General features: G+C 35.8%; 1 pseudogene; it reads left to right on the top strand.

Moving 5' to 3' along the window:
• The first annotated feature begins 10434 nt into the window (after positions 1-10434).
• On the top strand, positions 10435-10971 carry LOC132236469 (large ribosomal subunit protein uL22-like; annotated as a pseudogene).
• The last annotated feature ends 2914 nt before the right edge of the window (positions 10972-13885 follow it).

Genomic DNA, 13885 nt, shown 5'->3' with positions numbered 1-13885 from the left:
TCTCCCATCAGCATTGTATGAGAATTTTGGTCTTTCACACATCATTGACGCACTTGGTGTATTTTTTCTTCATTTTTTTGTCTTTCTGGGGATCCATAGTGGTATCTTATTATGGTTTCAATTGGTATTTTTTAAAATAGAGGAACAGTATAGTAATATGGATTGGATTGGGGACAGCACATTTTGGGTATAGATTTAGAAGGACCTGGAACTTGGACATGAGAGGTTGATATCAGAATAATTGAGGTTGAAGGGCAGGATAGCTGACATGATGACAATGGCATTTTTAAGAAGAGGGACATAGCCAAAGAAAAGGGTTTTGGGGAGAAGATGATGAAGACACTTGAGTTTGATATATATTTAATTCTTTACATGGGATTAGCATAGCTTTAGATTTCTCACAAGATTACCATTCCCAGATCATTAAAAACATAGTTGTTTTTTATAAAGGGCAAGTTTAACTCATACTAGCCATTCTGTAATAATAGTAAATCATAGCATGCTTTGAAAAAGCCGCCACTAAGTTCATTTTAAGAAAAAATTTTATTTACACAAGTATGTATCCTTAAATAGTAGAGGAATTTTAAGTAATATACTGACATATTGGCTTTAAATATAAAAATTGAATTTGGTACCTTCCTCCTTCCCCCCCAAAACAATTTATTCCTATATACGACTTTTGTGTTTTAGTAACTAGGAAGATCTGCCCATTATAAAGATCTACTCTCTGAGGTATGGCTAGTTCCAAGATCTTGAAAATAGACATATTCCCCCTAGATTTTGAATACTATTAGGTTAAAGAATTAAATTTAGAAAAAAGTTGTGGTCCTCGTAGTTGAAAATTTTACTGGAAATTTGTTTGGAAGGTTAGAGGGTGTTTGGCTTTGTTCTTTTGTTTACCTTTTGAGTTCATACTAATACTTCCAGGCTCAATTAGTTGGGGTTGTGAGGAGGTTATAACTGGGTAACACCCCTCCCCCCAAATCCTTAGAGCATATTGCACTAAAGCAGTGGTTCTCAAACTTCTGGCCCTTTAAATACAGTTCCTCATGTTGTGACCCAATCATAAAATTTATTTTCGTTGCTATTTCATAACTGTAATGTTGCTACTGTTATGAATCGTAATGTAAATATCTGATTTGCAGGTTGGTCTTAGGCGAACCCTGTGAAAGGGTCGTTCGACCGCCAAAGGGGTCGCGACCCACAGGTTGAGAACTGCTGCACTAAAGGGTTCTTTTTTTTTTTCTGTTCTTTTTTTTTTTTTATTGCTTAAAGTATTACAAAGGGTATTACATATGTATCCATTTTATCCCCCCGCCCTAGACAGTCCCCTAGCCTCCCCTATCCCCCAGTGTCTTATGTCCATTGGTTATGCTTATATGCATGCATACAAGTCCTTTAGTTGATCTCTTACCCCCCTACCTCCTGCCCCCCAACCCTCCCCGGCCTTCCCGCTGCAGTTTGACAATCTGTTTGAGGCAGCTCTGCCTCTGTATCTATTATTGTTCAAAAGTTTATAATGGTCTCTATTGTCCATGAATGAGTGAGATCATGTGGTATTTTTCCTTTATTGACTGGCTTATTTCACTTAGCATAATGCTCTCCAGTTCCATCCATGCCGTTGCAAATGGTAAGAGTTCCTTCCTTTTTACAGCAGCATAGTATTCCATCGTGTAGATGTACCACAGTTTTCTAATCCATTCATCTACTGATGGGCACTTAGGCTGTTTCCAGATCTTAGCTATGGTGAATTGTGCTGCTATGAACATAGGGGTGCATATATCCTTTCTGATTGGTGTTTCTGGTTTCTTGGGATATATTCCTAGAAGTGGGATCACAGGGTCAAATGGGAGTTCCATTTTCAGTTTTTTAAGGAAACTCCATACTGTCTTCCATAGCGGCTGCACCAGTCTGCATTCCCACCAGCAGTGCACAAGTGTTCCTTTTTCTCCACATCCTCTCCAGCACTTGTCGTTTGTTGATTTGTTGATGATAGCCAGTCTGACAGGTGTGAGATGGTACCTCATTGTTGTTTTGATTTGCATCTCTCGGATGATTAGTGACTTTGAGCATGTTTTCATATGTCTCTTGGCTTTCTGGATGTCCTCTTTTGAAAGGTGTCTATTTAGGTCCTTTGCCCATTTTTTGATTGGATTGTTTATCTTCCTTTTGTTAAGTTGTATGAGTTCCCTATAAATTTTGGAGATTAGGCCCTTATCAGATATGTCATTGGCAAATATGTTTTCTCACACAGTGGGTTTTCTCGCTGTTTTGTTGATGGTTTCTTTTGCTGTGCAGAAGCTTTTTATTTTGATGTAGTCCCATTTGTTCATTTTTTCTTTAGTTTCAAGTGCCCTAGGAGCTGTATCAGTGAAGAAATTGCTTCGGCATATGTCTGAGATTTTGTTGCCTTTGGATTCTTCTAGAATTTTTATGGTTTCCCGTCGTACATTTAAGTCCTTTATCCATTTTGAGTTTATTTTAGTGTATGGTGTAAGTTGGTGGTCTAGTTTCATTTTCTTGCATATATCTGTCCAATTTTCCCAACACCATTTATTGAAGAGACTATCTTGGCTCCATTGTATGTTCTTGCCTCCTTTGTCAAATATTAATTGAGCATATTGGTTCGGGCCGATTTCTGGGCTCTCTATTCTATTCCATTGATCTATATGCCTATTCTTGTGCCAGTACCAGGCAGTTTTGAGAACAGTGGCTTTGTAATACAACTTGATATCTGGTATTGAGATCCCACCTACTTTGTTCTTTTTCAGGATTGCTGCAGCTATTCGGGGTCTTTTTTTATTCCAGATGAATTTTTGGAGAGTTCGTTCTAGATCTCTGAAGTATGCCGTTGGTATTTTAATGGGAAGTGCGTTGAATTTATAGATTGCTTTGGGTAGTATGGACATTTTAATGATGTTGATTCTACCAATCCATGAACACGGTATGTTCTTCCATCTGTTTATGTCTTCCTCTATATCTTTTTTCAACGTCCTGTAGTTTTCTGAGTAGAGGTCTTTTACCTCTTTAGTTAAGTTTATTCCTAGGTATCACGTTTATTGATTTGCGGATATTGTACCATCCTTGCATCCCTGGGATAAATCCTACTTGGTCATGGTGTATGATCTTTCTGATGTACTGCTGGATCCGATTTGCTAAGATTTTGTTGAGGATTTTGGCATCTATGTTCATGAGGGATATTGGCCTGTAATTCTCTTTCATTGTGTTGTCTTTACCTGGTTTTGGTATTAGGGTGATGCTGGCTTCATAGAATGAGCTTGGAAGTGTTCCTTCCTCTTGAATTTTTTGTAGTAGTCTGAGGAGGATAGGTTTTAGTTCTTCCTTGAATGTTTGGTAAAACTCCCCTGTGAAGCCGTCTGGTCCTGGGCTTTTGTTTGATGGAAGCTTTTTGATGACTGCTTCAATTTCTTCCATAGTTATTGGCCTGTTGAAATTTTTAGATTCTTCCTGATTGAGTTTTGGAATGTTGTATTTTTCTAGGAATTTGTCCATTTCCTCCAGGTTGTCTAGTTTGTTGGAGTAAAGCTGTCCATAGTATTTTTTAACAATCATTTGTATTTCTGTGGGGTCTGTTGTTATTTCGCCTCTATCGTTTCTGATTTTGTTTATTTGGGTCCTCTCTCTCTGCTTCTTGGTGAGTCTGGCTAGAGGTTTGTCAATCTTGTTTATCCTTTCAAAGAACCAGCTCTTGGTTTCATTGATTTTCTGTATTGTTTTTTTGGTCTCTATGTCATTTATTCCTGCTCTAATCTTTATTATCTTCTTCCTTCTGCTCACTCTGGGATTTTCTTGTTGCTCTCTTTCTAATTCTTTGAGTTGTAGAGTTAGATGATTTACTACCATTTTTTCTTGTTTTTTGAGATAGGCCTGTAGAGCTATAAACTTCCCTCTCAGGACTGCTTTCATTGTGTCCCATAGGTTTTGGATTGTTGTGTTTTCATTGTCATTAGTTTCCAGGATGTTTTTAATTTCTTCTTTGATCTCATTGGTAACCCAATCAATATTTAATAGCATGCTATTCAGCTTCCAGGTGTTTGAGTATTTTGAGTTGTTTTTATTGTAGTTTATTTCTAATATTATGCCATCGTGGTCTGCGAAGACGCTTTTTATGATTTCAATCTTCTTGAATTTGGGGATACTTTGCTTGTGACCCAATATATGGTCTATTTTTGAATATGTCTTACGAGCATTTGAGTAGAATGTGTATTCCCTGTCTTTGGGGTGAAGTGTTCTGAAGATGTCTATTAAGTCCATCTGATCTAGTGAGTCATTTAGGATTGCTGTATCTTTGCTGATTGTTTGTTTAGAGGGCTTATCCAGTGCTGTCAGTGGTGTATTAAAGTCTCCTACTATGATTGTATTGTTGTCGATCTCTCCTTTGATATCTTCCAGGAGTTTTTTTATGAATTTGGGTGCTCCTGCATTGGGTGCATATATGTTTACCAGGGTTATATCTTCTTGTTGTATTGATCCCTACTAAAGGGTTATTTCTCTTTCATCATAGACCAGGGGTTTTACTTCATGTAGCTGAGACTTTTGAGATCACCAGGGAAAATGGATTAAGTACTTGGTGTCTGGGAGCATTTACACCTCTTTAGAAAGATTCAGTCAACAACCGCTATGGAGTGTCCCTTTTCATTATTTAGTCATAGGAATAACTAATAGGAAATAAGTTATTATTTAAGACATATAATTTCTTTTTGGGAATGTATGCCCATAAAATCAGCTACTATTTAGAACAAGAAGGCAATGTTCTCACTTGGTGATAGTTACCAAGATGGCTTCAAGTTCCCCTTAACCTAGCTAAATTTTACACAGCTTTCTTCCTGACTCTAGGCTCCTGACTTTAGACAACTTGTAGTTTTTTTCCCTCTGTCTTTTTGGGATGTACATCTTCTACAACTCAGGGTTGCCTGTCTCTAGGGATTGGAAGGCATCCTTCTGAAATGAAATAGTAAATGACAGTGAAGAAGATCTGACTTTGGATGGTGTGTACACAATGCAATATACAGATGATGTGTCATAGAATTGTACACTTGAAAACCTATATAATCTTGTTAACCAAATGTCAGCCCAATACATTTAATTTGTAAAAATATATTTTAAAAAAGACAGTGCCCTACATCTCAATCTTTGTGGAAGGTAGGAGACTAACTTCTCTAAGTACCAAGTACAAACACAGATGGCCTAATCACCTCTGATATTCTTCAGGACTTTGTTCAACCAGCTAAACCCAACACTTGAAATTCTCATGCCTTTTGTTTCGTGAGAGTTGAATTCAGTGTCTCACCCATTATGCATTAGTTTTAAATAAAGTCTTTCTTGCCCTTTTTACTCCTCCCAGGGCAATTTTTCTTTGTCAAGAGAAACCAATATGTAATTCAGAAATAATTTTCAAATGTAAGTGCTTTTTAGTCACTGTCCTAATTATCCTATAAACATTCTTATGGTGGGGTTTAGTATTTTGTGTATATTTTCTTTTTTTTCTAAGAATTTTAAAATTTAAAATCATAGAAAAACACAACTTTTAAACAACAGTGGGTATTTCTTTTGAAAGCATTGAGCACCATCTGTAAGTATTTTTTAAATGTTAATTTTCCTTCTCTTAGTATTACAACTCAATTCTAAAGAGATTTTCAAAGTGTGGACAAAGCTTTAATCAAAAAGGTGTTCAAATTAAGATTTTATTTATAAAAGCTAAATTAAGATTCATCCATTCCATGAGGAAATACTGATGATATGGTGTTAAATAATAAGACAAGAATTAAATGGCATAATCAGTACCAGATTGTAAACAGTGGCTATGTTTGGTTGGTTTATTATCAGTGATTTTTATATTTTTATGTATTTTAAAATTTAAAACCCTACTTAAAAAAATATTATTTTAAAATGTCACCATAAAACTATTTCACTGACTGTCCTGACTTTCTAAGAGGAAAATAACCAAGAACTTTGCTTTTTGGGATCACTGGAAGCGTTTTGTTTGTTTGTTTTTAATTTCTCTTAGGATAAATACTTTTCCAACTTGATAGGTGAAATGTTTCTCTACATTAATATTTATAAACCTTAGTGTTAGTTATAATTATCTACTTTTAAATTTTATATTATGAGATTTTTGAATTATTACAGCTCTTTTTAATGTAATAAATTATTTGTATGCTTTAGATTTTACTTTGGGGAAAACTACTTTTTTAGTGACTCCAAAATGAACAATGCTCATCATTCTGAAGATTTTTATTGTTATATTTGTTTTTTATGGTACAATACTTTATAAGTAGAGCATCACATTTCCAAGGTGATAAGGCTTGAGTATTTTGCCATAAAGTAATTACATATAAATTCTGATTACACACAGAGCAAGTTACAAGCTTCCTCCATAGTCTCAGTGGGTTTATGCCCTTGACTTCTTCTTCAATGTCTGCGGTAACATTGTCCGATAGTCTAGGCCCCTTTCTTTCACAGCCTTCCTCAGCGAGGCAAGGTTGTTGACTGGCAGATTAGCTTGTTCCTATTTAAAAGGGTTTGTCTCTGAACCTGGAATGTGGCTCTCTCACTATTTGTAAGGACTGTGGCTTGTTAAAGAGAGCAAACTAACCAACACAAATAGAGTACTTAATCTTCATTTGTCAAAGCGGTGGGTGCTCTGCTTCTTCAATTTATACAAAGAAAAGTTAAATACATTTCTGCAAGATTCAATTCTACAAATTTTCTATTTTCAAGTTGTGCAAATAAATTTTTATAGTTTAGTCAGTAAGAACAATAAATAAGAAAAACAATTCAATGTTTATTTGAATCTGATGTGGAATAACATTATTTGCCTTATGTTTTATTTTTGTTCAAATTTATAGCAATTACTGAGATATTACAAGATGGCCATATTAAAGTTTGTAATGAATGAAAATTAAGGATATGAAAAGTCTATGTTTTAATTAGATTTAAAGAAATTTTCTAAAAGCATGTAACATTAATTCACACCTTAAAGAAGTAAAGACTAAATTCTGTCCATTAGTAAATATGCAGTTACTATACCTGTATTTGATTAAAAACTGTCATGTGTTTTTTAGATAGCTGGGTTTTTCAATTTCACTGTGAATTCCTGAAAGTGATCCTAGAAAAGCTTTTGAGTTTGAAACTACTATGTACTCTTTTTTATTTGATTAGTATAAATTTACTTTTTTGATAAATGATTTAATTATTTTTATCCCGGGTGACATTACTGAGGTAGTTAGGATCATAGAATAATGCCTTATCGAAATCGCTTAGGTCAGATTTCAGTGTTAGAAACCAATGACCATTTGCTGAGGGCCCCCTAAATGCACATTGCTATCCTCATTTAAAAGAACCGGGGGCTTCACAGATAAGAAAAAGCTAAAGGACTTCATCACCACCAAAGCAGTATTATATGAAATGCTGAAAGGTATCCTTTAAGAAGAGGAAGAAGAAGAAAAAAGGTAAAGATACAAATTAGGAACAACAAATACACATCTATCAACAAGTAAATCTAAAAATCAAGTGAATAAATAATCTGATGAACAGAATGAACTGGGGATTATAATAGAATCAGGGGCATAGAAAGGGAATGGACTGACTATTCTTGGGGGGGAAAGGGGTGTGGGGGATGTGGGAAGAGACTGGACAAAAATCGCTCACCTATGGATGAAGACAGTGGGTGGGGAGTGAGGGCGGAGGGTGTGGTGGGAACTGGGTGGAGGGGAGTTATGGGGGGAAAAAAGAGGAACAAATGTAATAATCTGAACAATAAAGATTTAATAATTAAAAAAATAAATAAAAAATAAAAGAATCGGGGGACTATGATGCCTGACAGTACCAAAGAAAGAGGAGGCATACTCCCCTAAGCTTGAGAAATATAGGTTCTTCTCAAAAGAGCTGTTCTACCTAATAAACTGAAAGATTATATAAAGGGGGGTAACTCAGTTTAGCAGGAAGAAAGTAGGGTCAAAGTATTTCTTTTTTATAAAATAGTATTCTGCTTTATTACTTGTATCACTTAAGGGGCTGGCAGGAAACAAATGGCACACTTCACTCTGGTAATTAGGCTCACTTAATGAATGGACTATTTGTAATGTGTGGGCAGGATCAGGTAAATCAGGGAGGCTAACAGCTGTAGGGGATCTATAAATTCAAAGTGGCAAGCAGAAAAAGTGGTTACAGAATCCTGAGAGAGCTGTAGCTGAAGGAGAGAAGGACCAGGCAGGAGCTGTGGCAGAGAGGGGACCAGGGAATGCAATGCATAGCCTCATCTCTCTTCCCTTCAATCACCTGACCAGCTACTGCTGCTTCTCATTAGTCAAACTCAAGCAGAATCCAGAAGGCAAGGCACTGAGGTCAGCTTCCCAGGCACAGAACATGATGGAGAAGGACCAAGAATATATGTGCCTCCCCTACCCCCCAGTGTCTTATGTCCATTGGTTATGCCTATATGCATGTGTACAAGTCTTTCGGTTGGGGCGGGGGGGAAAAAAAGGACACATATGTAATACTCTTTGTAATACTTTAAGCAATAAAACAATTAAAAAGAAAAGAATACATGTGCAAGGAAAATGGAGGATATTCAGCACCCTGTTTGGGATTTGACCATACATTTTGAGGTAGTACACATGTAGCATGTTTTTTTTAGTAAATCCACAAAGTAAATAAGGTGAACTTGACACGATTAGCACATTTGACATGCAAATGAGCTAATACTAATTTGCCAAAACAATATTGGAACTATTTTAGAGTAAGTAATACCTTTAAGACAACTAAGTTGTATTTTACACACCCAAGAGAATAGTACATGATTCACTAGTGAGCCTCAGTTTTCATGAGTCAGTGTGAATTTTAGCCTAAGAATCAACATCCTGGGGGTAGACTAATACCAAGCTCCTCAGATTCATGGGGACAGGGTTAGGTAAACTAAGTTATGCTAACACCAGGTAAGATTAGGTGTTATAGGTACATGTTTTATGACACTCTTCTGTACCATTTCCAAGGTCAATAGCATTGTTTGCCATGCCTTAATCACTATGGAGTATTATGTAGAAAATTCATTTTAGTTTGGCTCATGTATACGTAATTAATGGCAAATTAAGTTGCACGTGGCAAAAAAATGATAAAACAAAGGAGGAAATCTTAGATTATAGAAACGAGTTGGCTATTTTCAAGAGAACTAGAGTAATACAATTACAATGTTTTCTTTAATTAAATATATTCCTTCTGTAATTTAATTTTAGTACTACAAATTAAATGTTACTTAGTAACCATTAATTTATAGCCGCAAATGGATATTTCATTAACTGTTATGTTTTCAATATGAATAATAATTTGATTAGTAAAAGTTCATAAAATAAAGAATTATTGAGGCAACACTTAAAGCAAGATTCAGGAGAAAATACTAATTGGAAACTGTTGAATTTCTCTGAACAAGTTGATTTATCTGAATAGGAAAACATTGCACATGCCATGCAGATATTCCAGGGAAATGTACTTACTGCACATGTAATATGTTAAATTATGAACCTTCTTTTTGGTTTATGGAATCTAGTGGTATAAAACACTTTAAAATTCTATTTTAAAGTATCAAAAGCATAATTTTGTATCTTTAGAGTTAATGGCATTTTTTTTTTCTTTTTGCCTTAAATCCAAGAGGATTCTTCTATTTGGATTCCTCTTCACTTTTCTTTGAGTGCAACCAATTTATTTCTCTGTAGTTAATTCTGAACATATTTTTCTAGCTTCTTGCTTTGATTTTAGTCATAAATAACTAAATTAATGATGAATTTTTGAATCAATCATTTTTATATTTAATTTCTTGTGCACTAGTCACTATTATAATCTATCTACAGGCATTTATAGATGAAACTGCAGCACCTTCTCTTCTCTGACTTGGCTTTCTATGTCCTCCTTTCCTTCTCCTATCTACATGATTAAATTCAGATATGTATAGAGAAATTTTAATGTGCAACTTCAAACTATTAAAATTAATAAAGTAAAATGTGGTAAGCTAAACCACTTGATAATTATCTAAAGCACCATAACATTTCTACTTTACCTTTCAAAACCCAACTTCATTCTTTAAACTGCTTCCATGCAATCGGTGACTTTTTACCCAGCTCAGTCCTGATTCATTCATGTGTTTTGTAAACATTTGTCGAGAACCCACTACCTACTGAAAACTGAGCAAAGCCCTGGGAATTCAAAGAGGAATTAGATGTAGTTCTGCCCTCAGTGTCTAATGGTGGAGTTAGACATGCAAGCAAATAATTACAAGGGCATGTTTTCAGAGCCCTAACAGAGCAAGAGCAAGAAACAAAGAGGTAAGATAAGGAACGTGGAGGGGTGAAATGAGATCAATTCTCACTGGAGAGCCCAGAAAAGAGTACATCACAAAGCGGTCATAGGTGACCTCTGAAAATGGTTCGCTATTTACGAGACTCAGAAAACCCCACAAAATCATGCAAAGCCAGAGTCGCAAATCTTCCTGTTCGCTTTAAGAACACTCCTGAAACTGCCCGGCCATCAAGGGTATGCATACTGGAAAAGCCACCAAGTATCTGAAGGATGCCACTTTAAAGAAGCAGTGTGTGCCATTCCGTCTTTACAATGGTGGAGTTGGTAGGTGTGCCCAGGTGAAGCAGTGGGGCTGGACACAGGGTCGGTGGCCCAAAAAGAGGGCTGAATTTTTGCTGCAGTGTTTAAAAACGGAGAGAGCAATGCTGAACTCAAGGCTTTAGTTGTAGACTCTGTGGTCATTGAGCACACTCAGATGATGCGTCACAGAACCTACAGAGCTCAGGGCAGACTCACCCATACATGAGCTCTCCCTGCCACATTGAGATGATCCTTACTGAAAAGGAGCAGATTGTTTCTAAACCAGAAGAGGAGGTTGTGCAGAAGAAAAAGATATCCCACAAGAAACTGAAGAAATGAAAACTTATAGCTCGGGAGTAAATTCAGCATAAAATAAATCTCCTAAAAGTAAAAGCAGAAAAGAGAAAAAGAGTACTTCAAAGAATTCAAAATGGATCTCAAACCTGAGTGTGTGTGTGTGTGTGTATGTACGTATGTGTATATGCATGTGTGTGTGCATATGTGTGTATTTTGGATTTCTTAAGGATTCCTGGACCTGTCTTTTCATTTTCTTAGGGATTAACATCCTAATTAATAGGATAATCATATTTACAATTATACTCTTGCATAGGACTTAATAGGAATGGGGCATCTTATTTAGTGAAAATGTGTTGATGTGATAGAGAAGTTGTATTTTCCCACTCCTGGTTGGCCTGAGTACACTTAAGATGGGTGTGTGTCCCGCTACTTTTCCTCTAGCTCATTCAATGAGGGTGTGATATGTAGGGCTGGTTTATGTCGTCTTTGAGTAGCCGTGGGAGACTTTACTTGATTATACACAAAACAGAGATTAATACATTTAGGTAAAGAAAAAACTCTCAGAGAAATCATACATTTGTCAGGAAATGAAAATCATTTTTATTCTGCTGAGAGAAAAGGTACTTTTGTTTATAATGTGATTTAATTTTTAAAAAATTTAATTATAGCTTTTAATATAAAGCTTTAGATTCTAAAAACATAATAGTAATTACAATAGACACTATTGAATTCTTTTCTTACATAGGTATTTCTACTCAATTTAAGAACTCATTTAACAATGAGGCTTAATATCACATTTATTTGCTACCTTACACGTATCTTAACCAGATAAAAGAATTTGCTATTTTGTAGCAATAAGCTTGGGTTTCTTTTTGTGCAGCATTAAGATGCTGATAGCAACTTTTCACCCTTTGCTGGCTAGTTTTCCCTAGTGACAGAATAATTTACTACACTTGCTAAGAGTAGTCAGAAACTGGAATTACTCCGGAGAAAAAGAAATTCTTTAAATTCAAATTGCTGTATTATATTTCAAGCAAATTGTATTAGCTTTTAAAAAGAACCTTATTAAGTGCCATTAGCAGCCTTGCCATCATCCCCATGAGGTAGTAGCTTCTCACTATATGGATAAAAAAGTGAAGTTCAATGATTTGCTCAGAGTCAAAGGAAATGGCTATGTGAGTCTTGATATTGAGAAAAAGTATTATTTCTTAGAAAAGCTTTTAGGGCTTTTACTCAAATCACTGGTCCAGACCTGCTCCATCTTCCTGCAGCCAGAACATTGCTCAGATCTCTACATGATTAATCTCAAAACTCTTTCAAGCAATTGATATACCAACAAAAACCTAAAATGACCCATTACCTAGCATATTTGAAAGAGATTGTGAAGTGTTTCCCATTTATCATATAAATATTTGAGGAGGCATTGGATGTCATCTCAAGGTTAACTATACCTATATGCTCATAAACCAGTATTTGACATCCGACATAAGTATCAAAATAAAGAAAAACCTACAGTTATCTACTGCCGTTTAAGCATTCAAGACACTCAAGGATTTATGTTTCCCTAAAGAACTAGTGTGGTTCTTGGGCAGGAATGCACTTTCTGCCTGTAAATAGACATGTAAAATATTGTTAAATTTTTTAAATCATTTTTAAATTTTAAATGATAATTGACATATATTAGTTTCAGTTATACACTCCAGTGATTAGGTATTATATAAATTACTAAGTGATCATCCAGATACGTTTCATACCCATCTGATACCACATATGGTTATTAGAATATTAATAACTATATTCCCTATGCTGTACTTTACATCCCCATGACTATTCCATTACTACCAATTTGCACTTCTTAATAACCTCTTCACCTTTTTCACCCAATCCCTCAACCCCTTTCCCATCTGGCAAGTGTCATAATATTCACTGTATCTTTTTTTTTTTTTTTAATTAAATCTTTATTGTTCAGATTATTACATTTGTTCCTCTTTTTTCCCCCCCATATCTCCCCTCCTCCCAGTTCCCGTCCCACCCTCCGCCCTCACTCCCCACCCACTGTCCTCATCCATAGGTGCACGATTTTTGTCCAGTCTCTTCCCACATCTCCCACACCCCTTTCCCCCCCAAGAATAGTCAGTCCATTCCCTTTCTATGTCCCTGATTCTATTATAATCACCAGTTCATTCTGTTCATCAGATCATTTATTCACTTGATTCTTAGATTCACTTGTTGATAGATGCATATTTGTTGTTCATAATTTGTATCTTTACCTTTTTCTTCCTCTTCCTCTTCTTAAAGGATACCTTTCAGCATTTCATATAATCCTGGTTTGGTGGTGATGAACTCCTTTAGCTTTTCCTTATCTGTGAAGCTCTTTATCTGACCTTCAATTCTGAATGATAGCTTTGCTGGATAAAGTAATCTTGGTTGTAGGTTCTTGCTATTCATCACTTTGAATATTTCTTGCCACTCCCTTCTGGCCTGCAAAGTTTCTGTTGAGAAATCAGCTGACAGTCGTATGGGTATTCCCTTGTAGGTAACTGAGTTTCTTTCTCTTGCTGTTTTTAAGATTCTCTCTTTATCTTTTGCTCTTGGCATTTTAATTATGATGTGTCTTGGTGTGGTCCTCTTTGGATTCCTTTTGTATGGGGTTCTCCGCGCTTCTTGGACCTGTAAGTCCATTTCTTTCACCAGGTGGGGGAAGTTTTCTGTCATTATTTCTTCAAATAGGTTTTCAATATCTTGCTCTCTCTCATCTTCTGGCACCCCTATAATTCTGATGTTGGTACGCTTGAAGCTGTCCCAGAGGCTCCTTACTCTATCCTCGCATTTTTGGATTCTTTTTTCATGTTGCTTTTCCGGTTGGGTGTTTTTTGCTTCCTCGCATTTCAAATCATTGACTTGATTCTTGCGCTCCTCTGGTCTGCTGTCGGGAGTCTGTATAATATTCGTTATTTCAGTCTGTGTATGCTTAATT

Source organism: Myotis daubentonii, chromosome 6, assembly GCF_963259705.1.
Source record: "Myotis daubentonii chromosome 6, mMyoDau2.1, whole genome shotgun sequence".
Lineage (NCBI taxonomy): Eukaryota > Metazoa > Chordata > Mammalia > Chiroptera > Vespertilionidae > Myotis > Myotis daubentonii.
Note: the sequence above shows the minus strand (reverse complement) of the source record. Positions and strands in the feature narration are given on the sequence as shown.